Source organism: Protopterus annectens, chromosome 3.part0 (genome assembly GCF_019279795.1).
Source record: "Protopterus annectens isolate FY-2018-M chromosome 3.part0, PAN1.0, whole genome shotgun sequence".
Classification (NCBI taxonomy): domain Eukaryota; kingdom Metazoa; phylum Chordata; order Ceratodontiformes; family Protopteridae; genus Protopterus; species Protopterus annectens.
This window is the reverse complement of record NC_056731.1, coordinates 950,375,441-950,391,761: the sequence shown is the minus strand read 5'-3', so window position 1 is coordinate 950,391,761 and position 16,321 is coordinate 950,375,441. Positions and strand designations below refer to the sequence as shown.

Sequence of the window (16,321 nt, the reverse complement as noted above, 5' to 3'; positions counted from 1 at the left end):
AGGCATGGAAGATTGTCACATGTTTGACACCTCTAACTCTACTATAATTTAAATTACTAGCATGTGTTATCTTATGTTAGCTCAACTGTGAGAAATTCTTCTTCATTCTGCTTTTCCCAGTTAGAGGTCACCACAGTGGATCACCTGTCTGCTCATGATTGGCAGTGGAGTGGAGTTTTACAGTGTCAAGTTACCAGCCCAGCGCCCAACCTTCCACGGAAGGCACACACACACACACACACACACACACACACACACACACACACACACACACACACACACACACGCACTCATGCCTAGGGCCAATTTAGAGTATCCAATCGACCTACAGCATGTCTTTGGGATGTGGGAGGAAACCGGAGCATCCAGAGGAAATCCACACAACCACAGGGAGGACATGTAGACTCCGTACAGAAGGCACCCCAGCCAAAGATAAAACCGGGGAACCTCTTGCTGTGAGGCAGCAATGCTAACTGCTGCACCTCCATGGCCACCCAGCTCAACTGTGAGAAATAAATTTCATAAATGTTGATCAGAGATGCTATACTTAGTGAGTAATATACATGGCATACACTTTAAATACTTAACTTTGAAGTGAGGAATTCTGAAACTATTTATTCATTTATTTGTGCTTTTGAATAGCTTCAGCATTGTCTCCCCTTCAAAACTATTGAATGGTATAACTTACATTTAAGAAAGACTACTGTCGTTTTAATCAAATAAGAAACTATGTGAGGCATAACTTTAAAATGAACACCCGTTTATTATAATTATAGGGCTAGATCTCCGTTGTTATCCCCTGCTCTCTTTATATAGGACAGTCCCTATATGAGTAGCTGTGCCTTGCGAAAAACATGAAAAATTACAAATGTCCCGATATTTTAGGTAAACAAACATTTTCTAAATTTCCACTCATAGTTGCATAAAACACCTATTTTGCATCATAAGTGAGTTAATATTATATAAAATGACAGAAGCAGCTTTCAATCTATGCATGTGTACTTCTCTTTTGGCAAAACAATGAAGTCTGGTCCTTTGTACTAGTTGTTGGTATGGGATGTCCTTCAAAAATCACACATTTCCATAAAAAATGTCCCACTTTGGGCATGTGAAAATGGTGCAATTCTACCACTGACTGCAGTTCATCATAATGTTAATGATTACTTTGTAGGTCACAAAATGATAAGCAATGTAGCATAGCATTGTTCATGGCTGTTTGGGAACACTTGAGTCCTCTGTAGAGTTTTGTTGGTCACACACACAGTGCTTTGTACCAGATGCATACATTCTATACTAGATACTCTTGACAATTGATCTAAAGACATTTATTGGTGGAAGCCTAAATCATAAACACATTAATATATGATATTGGTGCTCATCATTGTGTCGCAAAGACCTGGTTGTGGTTGGCCATGTTGACATTTGTCTTGAAATCTTTGGCAGACAGAACTATCTTCTACCTGACTCTCAATATTCATTTGCTGCAAAATACCTCCTTTGCTTTACAAATGAGCATTTATATCAAGTACTGTTAAACTGGCATACTGAAATAACTTATTTTGCTTGATCCTAGAGTGAGACAAATCAGTATTTGTTACTTACCTGCATCTGGAATGGTGTTATTATATACCAGCTTTTAGCCTATCCATGTTTCATACATTTAATGACCAGAAACAGATACATAACCTATATGACATAAGAAGTGGCTGTGTTTTCTGCAAATTGTCTTCAAAGTCCTTTTCTTCTATGACTTATATATTAGTACAAGGATTGTATGGGCATAGCTTGGTTACCATGGGCTCATCTGCATTCATTACTTCATCAAAATATAAAAACAAAAATAAACTAGTTTTTATGGTCTAAAAATGTCTCCATTTCTCTGTTCAGCAACCAAAACTTCTACAGGGAAAGGATTTTCACTCTACAGCTTGAATGCAGTTTTTCCATCATCATTTCTGCCTGTAAACAACAAATCCCATCAGAACACCTCTAACTGCATTTGCTGTTTCATCACCAGTACAACCCCTCCCCCGCCAACATGAACACCACTGCTGAACTCTTAACAGAGCCAAATGGCTCCTTATTAAACAAGGAGCCAGCTTTCTACTTGGAACTCAACTCCGAATTATTAAACCTCACTAACTTCCCTGCCTCTCTCAGCTAAACTCCATAAAAAATCTCCACTTACAACCTGCATCAGAACTTACAATCTACTCCTACACTGATCACTACAAGATCAAACCTTTAGTCCAGTAAATGTGCCTTTTCCATTCTGGCTTCTACCCCGAGACCAGATACTTTCCCAACCTTCCCACCTTCTGAAAGGGTGTAATGTCTTATCTACTTCAACAAGCCAAATGTTTCTGCTCTGCAATAAGATCCATTGTGTATTTTCAACTATAAGCTATCTCTTATCTTCATTTCTTTATTTAATGCCACCATTGCCACATCTGCCTTATAATTGATTCTATTCTCCACCAGTTGTCTTAATTATGACTCATTGTTTATATTATTTTATTTTTACTTCAGTCTGCTTGCTTACTGACCACTAAATTTTGTGCTTGTCCTTTTGTTTATGTGAGGCTCATAAAAAAAAAAAAAAAAAAAAAGATGTAAATGACATGCAAACACATGCATGGTAAAGTGATACAGATAAGATTACACATAGAAAAAAATAGTCCCGAGAGAAACTTTCTGGTGGAGCCAAACATACCTGACAAGGTCAGCAACTGCAGTTGTCTAGGTCGGGCAAGTGAGATAAAATAAAGGGTATGCACTGATACTTATCCAAGCAGCTCTTGGTGTGACATATGCGCTCATAGAATAGGGTGGCCTGTGAGGAAACAATCTCAGTGATTGTACTGTACATACATTGCTTGCATTGACACTGCATTATGATGGACATGCTGGACAACTTTCCATCCAGTGAAGGCAGTGCATGCACCATTGACTGCAGCAGTGGCTGGCAAAAATAAAGCAGGCTACAATGTGGTAAGTCAGTGCCATGTCATAAACCATATCAATCAAGTGTGTCCACTCTAATGTGCTGTGGCAACACAAGGAAACATGACTACATGCCTACACATGGAAGGTGGCGTAGCCTGCTGTGGGCATGCAGCAATAACAACAGGCATCAGAAGGTCTACAAGTAATATACTATTGTAGCAGTAGTGACAGAGTAGGCTGATGCAAGTGTCACAGAAATCCTCAGGTTGGTAACAGTTTATAGATATATATGTATATGTGTTCAGTAGAGGCAGACATATATCATGTCATGCATAATGACACCTGTAAAAAATCCATTACAGCAGTATCCTGTGTATATTTTTCACAGTACTGCCCACAATGTACAGTTGTGGACTGTGAGAGGGTATGTGGATTTTATGCCCCATACATCCATCATGTGCATCAAACATGCAGGTGGGTGAATGTACTGTGTACAGTGCAATGAGTATTGTGACATTAGACTGCTGCTACCTGGCCTGAACAGGTATTGTAGAAGGATATTCCACAGGAATGCTGTGGTCAATAAAATAAAACTGCAGATGATCCACTTGTAACTTTCTCTAGTGGATGTCCCAGGGCACATTTTGAACAAATTAATTAACCTACTAGCATAGGTTTCTAGCTATCTCATTACAGCCAAATGATGGCTCCAGGTGTTTCTGCAGTTCCATCCTACTAACATCTCCAGGCATCGAGTAGTACTTGTTCACATTTGCATTAATAACTCCAAAACCATGCCATATACCAAGTATTAAAATATTACATCTTTAAGCTTACACAATGGCAAATGCAAATGCATTGATATTTGACCTCTGTCTAGTGCACATAAAGAGATTTTCATTTATTTTTCATATATTTACTTATATTATCACAAATGTCATGTTTTTCTCAATATCTCAACTAACAAGTAGCACAGACAGAACTGATTAGGCTCGTATGAAATCTCTCAAAGTGTGTATAAAGCACTGCTGTCAATATGTGTGCAACTTCAGGGGTTGCTGAGATATCTTAAGTTGTTTACAAAATATTACAGACTTAATGCTTGCTGTGCTTACTGTGACTCATACAATCCAGTTTAAGACCTAGAACATAAAGAACACTACCACTATAAAATATTTTATGTTCAAGAGTTTGCCGTTTGCACTTCTTTAGTGCCCCTATGGTTCCAGAGATATGAAAATTTCTTTGAAATGTGAGGATATAATTTGATGGCTTCAAAAAGTTTAGGTTCTTCCCATTGGAAGTTACAGTACCAACTTCCAGAGCTCCATTGGAAAGACTGAGCCATGTGAGGTCAACATTATTAGAATACAGCTACATCAGAGCATATATATATTTTTTTATCAAATATCTTTTTATTGAATATTTTCTTCATAAAAAGCAAACGGAAAGATAAACAAGACATAAACATATGGTACAGTTGATGTTACATATTTCTTAACATGAGCAAGTTATTTAACAGGTATTACACACTTTACTAAATAACATTCGAAATAGCTAGGATTACGATATCTGATTACCACGAGGTTATGCTTATGTTATGAGTTAGTCATGGTAATGTTATATTAGCAGTTCACTTGTACATTATGGTTACATATGTGAGTAATACTAGAAGTATAACACCAACCTACAGAATGACAACAGTCTACTCTACTATACCTTATATACATATGTACAAAAAATGTCACCTTGGTTAATGTTACTACTCTCAACTAAGAGATGTGTTTACTATCTTTGTTTAATTAGCATTTGTCTTGCAATTTATGATAACATATCAAATAATGCTTTGCAGTAATTCTGATAATATGTTTGGTTCTTCTGACTTTTTGTATAAAGCTTCTTAGCCAATATATGTTTTTTGGCCATGCTTTTGTGTTCTGACCAAGTTAGTTTTGATCTGTCTATCCAGATTTTGCCATGTAACATTTTAATAGGGTGCATAGTGTTAATAATGTATTTAGAAAAAACTATTATTCCTGCTTTTGAATATATGCAGTATTGTTGTCTCCCATGACAAAGTGAACTTTGAATAGCCTGATTTCTCTAAGTGGAATCTAAGTGGGCACCACAGTTTATAAGCTGTTTTACAGCTCCAGACGATGTTGAAGATATCTGCCTCTTTATTAGGACAAAAGGAGCAATAAGGTAACTTGGATTGAATTTGTTAAGGTGAACAGGTGTATGGTAAGCATTGTTGAAGATCATGATCTGGCTGTATATTAATTTGTTATATGGTGTCAGTTTCATAGTATTTCTAAAAGCTAATTCCTTCTGATTGTCTGTTATGGTACTAACTTTTCCTTCCCAAAACTTTGTGAAAAGAATTGTATTTTGATATTTAATTTTTGCTATTGATTAATACGTATTTGAGAGCATTTTCTTTTTATTTAAAAGCAATTTTTTAATTTGTTGTGTTAATTTGACATCTTGCTCAATTACATTGATATCTTTGGTTATAATACTAAGTATAGGATTTGTTTAATTATCACCTTATATTTATTATTTGCTCTAAGTAGGTTCATGATATTTTCTATTGAGAGGTTTTGTAGTTGGTAGAACCCCATACTGTATAATTTTTTTATTGATGGGTATTTATCTAGGTTTACCATAGAGTTTGCTAGTTTTATATCAGGGTTGTTATGTATTGGTTGTAGAAGAGTAATCGTGTCTTTTAAATTTATTGCTAACATTTCTTGAAAATTTCACAAATATTAATTAAAATTGGGTGAATTTTTGTTGTCTTAAGAGTTTCTTGATTTAAAAAAGGAATCTTTTTTGGGTTAACTTTAGATGTTATTGTATTTTGGTGAAATAATTTAATCCATAGTGGGTACCATTCGTTGCCTATTGGGTCGTGGTTGCTCTTTGCATGATGCGACTAGCATTAATAATTTTGTAGTATAATTGAAAATCAGGAAGGCTTAGACCTCCTTTTTCTTTTGAGGGTATTAGTTTATTATAGCTAATTCTTGTACTTTTTGGGTACCATATGAATTTTGCTAGTCGAACTTTTATCTTGTTGAAAAAGATAGTTGGAATTTTCATGAAAGTGGCATTCAAATAGTATAAAATCTTAGGCAGTATGTTAATTTTGACAACTGAAGCTTTTGATAAGGTAGATAGTTTAAGTTTTTCCCATTCGTTAATGTTACCAACTGTATTAGACCAAGTTTTAACTATGTTGTTATTGTACATATCTGATTGTATATGGCTATGTAAAGATTATCTAAACTTCAATGGTGATTAACAAACTGTTAAAGCACAACAAACAAAAACCGAACAAGTAGGTAATCCGGAGCTTTAATCCAAATGTGAAGCACTTTTCGTCTTCCCTGGTAGGAAGACTTCTTCAGACAAGGTTAAAATCACATTTTACACTATTATATAGCAAAAAAAGGTGTCAAAAATCAGCGCTTAATTACAAAATCATTTGCAGCTGCCTTTAGAAAGGAGTAACTCCTATAGCTATTAAGTATGCTTCAAAAACATTCCTAATAAAAGGCCCAAACATTCATTACAATAAAATAAAATAAACTGCATAATAGCTGAAAAAATAGATAAAAACATTTGTGAGGTGCATCCTATTAAAAAACATATAACATTATAGTTTACTATGATCGATGTTGCTATCGTAAACTACTCAAATCAAGTAGTGCAAGATGCAACAACTTTAAAAGTCACTTCAAAATATTACAAGTTGAAAAATAATACTCATATGATGAATTAAAGATCACTAACAGTCCTACATTTGCAGTCATGAACAGGGTAAACACTTCACAAAGTCCCCGTGCGTTCATGTAGTTTTAGAGAAAGAAAAAACTGTTACAACAATGCATGTATAGCCAACAGTCCAGCGTGTCTGTACTAGTCCTTTATACTGCACTTGAATCGCACTTTAAATCAAGTATACACGAATGCAGAAGTATACCCAAATAATCACCTCTATTCGTTGTCATCGAACCAAGGAAAATCGTAAAAATATGTAGCGAAAAACACTGAATGACCAAGGGCAAGAAAACATTCGAACTATAAAAAACAGTGAATGGAGTAACTAACCAATTACATCCTGTTTAGAAGCCGATCGCTACAATGCTATCTAGCTTCTTATAGTCTCAATGATCAGCACTTTCATATAAAAAACCATGGTAATGTAAAAAAACATAAATCGTGAAAAGTTATTGGCAACCTATACGAAAAGGAACAAAACTAAATAACTTAAAATAACGACAAAAATGGTTAACAACATCACAAACACGTATATAAATGTGTAAACTGCCTACCTATGTGTAAAATCAGGGTACTTCTAAGGAACAAAGGAAGGACATCATGTAGTATCTAAAATGTGTGTCCTTACCTGAAATAATTCAATTGCGAAGGTTGAGAAAATTGTATCCATACTACAAAGTCCAGGTAGTTGTTGCCATGAACAAAAACAAGCGTTATCAACAAAGGTGGGGTCTTCTTTATCACAGCTACTTTTAAAGGGACAAAGTCCCCAAAAAACAATAATTGTGGACAGCTTTCAGTTCCACAAAGGGTGCTGTAAGTACATCGGATCAACAACACACTAATATATTCCCTTTTGGTATACCTATCTATCTATATAAACAAAATGGGTACTGAGAAATGTTTACAATTGTCAGTATAGTTTAACACTAAACAAGAAAGTAAAGACATGGGGAGTCCTCCTAGTTATGATGAATCATATCATGTACACTTTTATATACATTTATATATAGTCATATATCTTTTTCTTATTCTTTCCTTATTTCTTGTCCTTTCAGATTTATATACACAAAAAACTTTTATGCGTATCTTTTCTTAACATCAGCCTTCGTCTACAATTTCAGAACAGGTTGTTTAGTGTTAAACTATACTGACAAATTGTCATATGAGTTTCCTGCAAAAAGGTTATATCTGACTTCGATTTGTATATAAGGTGCATAACTAGTCTTTTCTTTTTAATGTCTTGCAAGCCATTTATATTCCATGAGGCTATGTTAATCATCTTACTTGATTATTAATTTGAATAGTCCTGTAGCTGAATTAACTGTGTGTGCTATGAGGGGAGTCATTGGCAAAGCATTGTGAGTAATGGTTGATGTGTGCTGAGAAAATAATAGCATGGAAGGAGGAGGCGACATAACACTCTTTCAGAAATTCCCTAGTGACTAGTCACTTACCACTATCCTCTGAAAGAGAAGGGTTAATCCAATAAACAAGTAATATATACATCATCCTAGAACTGAAACAACTAAAAATGTGTAATTTTAACTATCATACAGTAATTATTATGCATTCCAAAAATCATCACAACACTGCTAGGATAAATGCCACCCAGCCAGCAACTAAGTTATGGATAATATAGATGTTGTTAACCCAATTAGGCATTAGAGGTAACTTGTGGCTTGTAATGATCATATTTCAATATAATATATAACCTTGTAAATGGTTCAATGTGGCTAGCTAAGTTCTTTTATCTCAAACCTTCTATTGAGTGCTATATAGTTCAGGAATTAAAACATGTCTTAGTAGAACAATGGACTCTATTACTATAGAGTGTATTATACAATATGGTATGAGCATATGTTATATACTATCATTCTTGTGATCCACCTATACAAGCAGAAAAAATATATCTCCACTATATGCTTCATATTAAAATGCATCTAGTACACTTATTATTATGTGACCTTCTCTAGTACTCAAACTGCTACTAGTCCAAGAGGAGAAAAATAAATAATAAACTCAACTGAGAAGGAAAAAATGCTTGGAAACAGTATCAAAATCACTACAAACCAAAGCACTTGCAGAACCAGCAAACAAAACGCCTTTGCAGGTCAGTGAACCAAAAAGATTTATTTAACGCCACAAAACAATAACTTGCGTTTTCGTCCTTAGACTTCATCAGAATGAATAGTTAACCAAGCTAGTAATCTCCTTAAATAACCCTCCCTTCCCATTGACAAAACAATTAACCAATTAAAACATTTAGTATAATTGAATGTAGTGCATTCAAAGTGCAACTGTAAAAATGCAACTATAAAAACTCCTAAAACAGTTACTTGTTACAGTAACAGATAAACAGGAGAAAAATAAAGCTGTTGAATGAGCATAAAGTCAACTTTATTTACAAGAGTATGACAGCAAAGTCCGATGTTGTAAAGCGTCTTCTCTTCATGAACAATTTCTGTAGAGATCACTTTAACTTTTTCCTTTCTATTCTTGTTTAAATCTTGCTTTCTTCCTTTCCATCATCCAGACTGTCATTTATTACAAATAAATTCTTATTCCATATCTGCCTTTAAATTCCTACTGCTAGTGCTTTAAGGAAAGTTTGCAGTACCTTTGAGATTTTGGAGCTAGGAATTATTCCATAACATTAAGCGTATTTGTCTCTCGGTTTTCAGCCTTGTAATACAGCAACTTACTTCCTGGATGCCATTCTGCTCAAACTATTGGCTCTCTTAGTCTATTCACATAGTTTTTTTTATTCTTTTTGGGATTTCTTGGCTGTTGTAGACTTGATTTGGCTCTGACATCATTGCATGAGTTAATTAACATGTGTGATGTCAGGTCAAAGGTCCTCTGATGTCTGACATGGCTCAGCTTCCTGGAAAATGGCTTTAGAATGTTGCAACGGAAAGGAAAGTCTAGAAACTTCAAAATAATGAATACAAATACTAGCAACACCTGTATTTCGTTGGATTTAAGGTTGTTTACAGTTTAGATGCATTTTAAGTGCTGATAAATACAGTATAGATGTTACTTACATTTTACTGGTTATTTTGAAGGGATCTCATTGAATGCTTTTAAGAAAGCTGCGTTTGCTTCATCTTTACATTTTGCTTGGTATGTGGACCCCTTGTATTGGAATTGTAAGGAAGCAGGATACTTCATTTGGAATTTTATTTTGTTTTTTTTATTAAGTATGCACAGAAAGGTGATAACGGTTGTCTCTGTTGCTTGATAGCTAAGAGCAAGTCTCGTGCAATTGTTATTTTATTACCTTTCCAAATGATTTGTTTTTTTAGTTTTACCAGCTTGTATAATCATATTAGCATAAGATGCATTTAGTATTCTCACATATACTTGCCCTGGGGCATCAAGAGTTTGTGATTTTCTTAAGGCTCAATGGAATCTCTCTATTGTAATATTTTATACTGCAGCATTGTTGTCCAAGAGTAGTTCAATGATTTCTTTAATTGCATGATGTAAAGAAGCTTGTTCATAGGTTTCAGGGTTACTCCTGATGAGCTCGTTATTTCTTCTTGATCTGGCTTCTAAGTCTATTATTTTTAGTTGTAATTTAGACACTGTTTTTTCTGTGGCATTAGTTCTTCTTTGGATTTCTTCTATTTTAGTTTCATTCTCTTCAGCTTTCTCTTCATTTTTCTCCAGTCTAGTTAGTATTTGATCTATATTACTTCCAAAAGCATTTAGTTTTATATAAAAGGAGTGTATTTCTTCTTGTAATGGTGTTAGAACTACCTTGAGTTCTTCCATAAAGAGGGGTTGTTCTGTTCTCATTTTGGCAGTCTGTTTTTGTAAGTATGTTTGCTGTTTTACATTTTTTTGTCTCTTTGTACAGACTTCTTTTTCCTGTGAGATTATTTGTGAAAGTCTTGTTTTTGATGTTTGAGTTTCCATTGAGTCCATGGTTCTATATTTACGAACGTTTTTATTTTTTCTTTGTAGCTTCCTGTAGTTATCGATGAAGCCTGAACTGCTTGCAGATATTCCCCAATCAGCACATGTTGATCTTGCTGATAAGTATATAAAATTCTGTATATTTTTACACATCTGCTTAAAAGATGCTTTAGTATCTAGTATATTACATTATTCTTTGTTTTTTGATGGATTAGCAGAAGTGCTGGAGCCCAGATTGGGTTAGATTGTAGATTTTTGACAGGAGCTAACTGAGAAGTGTGCTTCCTAGCTGGTGGCCATCTTGGAATCCAAAGCATATAGTTTTACCCTCATTTACTCTTGAAAGCTATCCCAGTTTTCTAATGGTGAGTACTTGGTACAGTTATAACAGCCACTTCCACTTTTATACCAGAGAAAGTGTAATGGCACACTTTCCTAAGAAACTAGCTGCTGCAAACAGTGCAAGGAACACTTTGAGACCAGTAGTTTAATCAGGGGGAGCCTGTGCTATTGGACTGCTGGACTGCAGCCCCCCAGCTGTAAAATAAGAAAGAAAGTCAAATAAAATAAAATAAAACACAAAAGAAAAAAAAAAGAAAAAAACAATCGCAAATAGTGGACTTTCACGCATGCACACTAGCATTTCTGAACTCCTGCTAAGACAGTCTGGAGCATGCGCAGACTGTCACAGCAGCAGTCCAGATTATGAAGCATTCAAGTGCAGAGATCCCAGAAGTCTATGCAGTTGTAACTGCATAGACTGTCACAGGAAAGGGATCGGACTCGGTCTGCAACATTGGCAGGCTGAGAGTCTCATCAGGGAAGGGCATCTTGCAGGCTTAATGAAGCTGTGGAAGGATTTACCTGTCCCAGATAGAGAGTGTGTGTGTGTGCAAAATGCCCCAGATGCTACATGGTGGTGGGTAGATAATAAGGCTTGAACCCTGTACCTTGGGCCCAGGTGGCAAGAGCCTGAATTTCCTACCCACCACCATTTCTAAAAATGTTGCAGATTTTTCCCTCATACTTGTTCTGTTCCTCATAAAATCTGTGGTTTCTGTATTTTTGTGTCCTTGCAAAGCCAGTAGTGCATTGGTGCAGTGGTAGCATTGTTGCCTGACAGCTACATGTTCTTTGGTTTGATTCTTGGCTGGGGTGCCTTATCTTCTGTGTGGAGTCTGTATGCCCTTCCTGTTTTTGTGTCCTCCCATCTTACAAAGACATGTGTCTGTCTGGAGTGTTTCTCCCTGGGCCTCTGCTAAAAATTAGCTTTTGTTCCAAGTCAGACTTTCCTGGTTAACAAATGTTAAAAATGACACGCATTTGAATATCAGACTTCATATTCTTCAGAAAGTGCATGGTAACACAAAAGCTTTTATTTTAGCAATTTTCTAAGTGTATAAGATGGATATTTGAAATGTGTCCCTATTTTTGGGACTATATTCCCCCATTATTGGCTTCATCCAGGTTTTGTGCTAAGGTTGAGAGCTATGGTGAGAACTGAATTCACTGAATGTTTGGGGGTTGTATTCACCCATTATTGGCTTTGTTCAGGTGTTTTGTGCTAAGAGGTTGACAGCTGTGCTATGGTGAGAACTGAATTCACTAAATGGTAGCCATTTAAGTTTCCGTCGTCCTCTTTCACAAAACAGCTGATATGGCATAGTGGTATGCTGCTCTGACTGTTTTGCAGAGGGTCCTGGGTTTAAGGCTTGGCAGTGAAATGTATGGTGGTAGCATAGCATTTTATTCTAGCAATTTTCCAACATTATACAAGCAATGTTTAAAATGTGTCCCTGGTTTTTGGGCTTTTATCCCCCCACAATAAACTTTGGCTTTTTCCAGATTTCTTTGTGCTGCAAAATTCAGAGATACAACTGAGTGAGTAGATTTTACAAGGAGCTGAGAGCTGCAGTGGAGCAAAAGTTTAGTGCTGCTTATGCTGAGTCTGCTTGCATTGTTAATAGCACAACAGGTAGTATACTTGCTTTTGATGCAGAAGGCTGTGGGCTGTACTCTCACAGTAGATAGATGCATTTCTGATACTGTACTGTGTTGTAAAAGGGGTGGATGCAAAGATACCTAGTAACTTTGAACCTGTTATAAGTTTGCCATCCATTCCCTATTGCAATATTGCTAGCTTATCATTTTTTTTAGTGTAAGATAGGCAATTTATTCCTCAAGGGTAACGGGCACTTTATTTGTAGATGAAATAATGAAATACAAAGTTGTTTGCTAGCAGCAACCTCTTCATTAGTTACAGATCTCTTTAATGTGGAATTATTTAGATTACTTTTACTTCTTCAGAGATTGTGCATATGTACTGATACTGGTGGACTGTAGAAGTTTGAGTAGACTTTTATGATGGAAATGTTCTGAATTGGGCAGTTTTGTCATTACTGGTGCATGCATTCTGTTTCATTGTTTACTGGAAAAATTTCAAAACAATAAATTTAAAACACCCTCTAAAACTGTACTGTATTGTACAAGGAATATAATTTAATACAATCAGGAAGGTGTATGAAAGAGCATGTGTATGTTTCATGTGCAAGGGGCCTGTGATTTGAAAACAGTCCAAACTCAAAGTTAATCTGCCACTGGCAAAATGTATTTTCTTTGAATGTGGGTTTCAATGCTGTTTCAGTGATTGTGAGTTTTCAAGGGCAGAGGAGTTTTAATGCTAAGTCTGTTCTCATTGTAAGACTGCATTGATTTGTTTAGCAGATATGATATCTATTAGTGTTTGCACTGTAAAATGCAAAATAAAACTTTTAAATGAAGTCCAAATCATCGCAGAAGTAAAGCAGTATGCACATTAGTGTTTATGGTAAATGGGGTAAAATAGTCAAGTAATGGTTCATTGGAATGGCTGTAGGGGGGGAAGCTCCATTCGACCATGATTTTGTGAGGGGGAAAGGGCAGCAAACTCAAAGACTGCCCCGGCTGAACTATACCTCTCAACTGTCCAGATTTTTGCAGAATGAATAGATTTTTGCTTCTTATTTTTTCGTTTGTTCCTCATAAAATTTGTGGTTTTCTGTCAAATCATTTAGGAAAGAAGTCACTAAATAATGACAGACACTGAGTTTCAGACTTCATAACCTTCATAAAAATGCATGCTAAAGCAAGACCTGTTATTCGATCAAATGTCTCATTTTATACAAGAGCAATTTTTAGTACTGCTTATATGTTCTACCCATATATTTGGCCTTGTCCAGATTTCCTGCATTAACAGGTTGAGAGGTACATGCAAATAAATTGCTTTATAGAATTAGGCATATCCGAACCTCTCAACTGTCCCCGAGTTTGGCTCAAAATGTTGCTCTTCCCCTAATAATCCCTCCGCAAAATGGCAATTTTGGAAGAAAACATGGAGGATTTACAACTTTATTTTATTTTACATTTGTTGGCTGGGCTAGTCTAGCTGGATACATGTCCATTTTCAGTAGAGGCCCAGGGAGATAAGCTCCAAGCATTAGTAAATTACAAAAAAAAATATTACAATAATTAAAAATGACTAAATTCAAATACAAAGAGATTAAAAATGTTTTGAGAGAATAAAAATTGTTTCTATGAATAATAGCTTGCAGTCTATGCAAGGTTTAAAATACAATATAAAAGTAAAAATTGTGTCTATGAATAATATCTCACAGTCTATGCAAAGGTTAGAAATACAATCGAGTACTAGTTTTTTATTGACAGTCTGTATAGTATTGTTGATATGATCACCGTAGCTAAGGTTATTATCTATGGTTATGCCCAGTAGACGTGTGGTAGTGTCAGGGGAAATAGTACTTCCATTGTTAGAGGTAATTGTGAAGTGGAACTCTGGTGACTTTTGGGTGGGAGCAAAAAGTAACAATTTTGTTTTTTTAGGGTTTAGGAGGAGGCAATGATGGGTGAACCAATTTTCAACAGTGTTAAATACTGTTTGAGTAAGGGTCTGAGGAGAGATTGATGACTTAGCAGTACAGATTAAAGTAGAATCATCGGCGTATTGTATGCATGTGGCTTGTGGAATAACAGTATTTAGATCATTAATAAAAATGTAAAATAGAAGAGGGCCTAGGATAGAGCCTTGAGGGACTCCAATGTTTACGGGGAGGGGTGTGGAGAGATTATTGTCCCAGAGCACTGCTTGTTGTCTATTTTTTAGATAGGATGTAAACAAAAGTATTGCTTGTGGGTCAAGAGATTGGGCTTTCAGCACATTGATCAGTAAGTCGTGGTTAACCATATCAAAGGCTTTTGATAGGTCAATGAATAGTGCAGAAGATAGAAAGTTATTATTTCGATTCTTGTTTATACAATCAGTAAAAGATCGAAGGGCGGTAGTTGTACTATGAAAGGGCCTAAAACCGTGCTGACAGTTGGCAAGTAAATTATTGTGGAGCAGGTGTTGAAGTAATTAATAAATAACTGTAATAATCATTTATATATTACTTTTATTTCAGAAATGCATGTAGATTCTTTTATTTTGTCAGCTGCTCAAGTTAGCAGTACTAATATTAAAAAGTGTCCCTTCTTTGACAGATTCCCAGCTGTATTGTTTGGCTATTTTACATTTTTGAATCACATTTTTGGTCCATTTTTCATAAAATTGTGTTTTTTTTGGTAAATTAGTGGCAAATCATTAAAGACTGAAGTTAGAAAATAATGACAGACATTTGAGTTTTAGATTTCATACCCTTCAGAAAATTCATACTAATGCAAGACCTACTATTCTATTAGCTTTCTAAGTTTATAAGAGCAATATTTAAAAATTGTCCTTATTTTTGGGCCTTTGTCCCACTTCTATGTATGGCTTTGTCCAGATTTCTTGCTCTGAGGTTGAGAGGTATGACAAATGTGTCAGGGCCATCGCAGTCAGCCAGAAACATTTCAAATTGTGACATACTTGTTGCACCCCACTCCCCCATGTAGTGACTCTGGATGTATCCAAGCAAGGCAAGGAGCAGTTATGCAGTGTAAATGTGCAGACTATCCCCCCATCCAAAGTAGACACAAGTACTACAATGGCTTTTCATCTGTCCTTGATTTTGCAGAATGTTCTGGTTTCTGTCATATTTTTATACTGTTCATTTATGCTTATTATTATTCAGAAAGTGCCTGTTGCTCTGTGTTTAAGTAGCAGTGCTTTAATTACCATCTGGTAAGCTTGTCTGAGATTGTAAGATGCAAGTAAGTTTTAATAAGCATACTGTTAAAGAATTGCCAACATTGAAAGCCTTTCTGTTGTTGCCATGCAGAGAATACTTACATAACTAGATAACATATAAGCCTTGGGTACAGAAATGCATATGACAGTATTTGTAATAAAGGACAGGATTACATTATTTTAAGAGCTCAATACAGGCTTTACCTGCAAACTAAACAAAATGCCAATCTATCATGTGCGGTCCATATCCTGTGCAGTAATCCTTTAAGCAATGTATGTTGAGCTTGTTTCTTGTTTGCTTTTCATTTTTTACTTTGATCATGTTTTCCCCATGAAGCAAGTAGATAGTTGTTGTCAGGCAGCATGTCTTTTTTGGATAAGAAACATTTTTACAAGTGGGGGTATCACAGAGATTGCTACTTTCAGCATGTTACTTGGTACTTTAATAAAGCTGAATATAAATTATAATTAGAACTGGAGTGCAAGGAGAAGTAGTTTGAGTTGAGT

At 35.5% G+C, this 16,321-nt stretch overlaps 1 long non-coding RNA gene across 1 annotated transcript in view; it reads left to right on the top strand.

Annotated features, from left to right (window-relative positions):
* The first annotated feature begins 9,611 nt into the window (after window positions 1-9,611).
* LOC122797289 overlaps window positions 9,612-16,321 on the top strand; it is a 154,722-nt gene continuing 148,012 nt past the window's right edge. The window contains exons 1-2 of the long non-coding RNA XR_006364048.1: window positions 9,612-9,720; window positions 10,705-10,779. This is a non-coding gene — a long non-coding RNA (uncharacterized LOC122797289). The remainder of the gene's footprint in view (window positions 9,721-10,704; window positions 10,780-16,321) is intronic.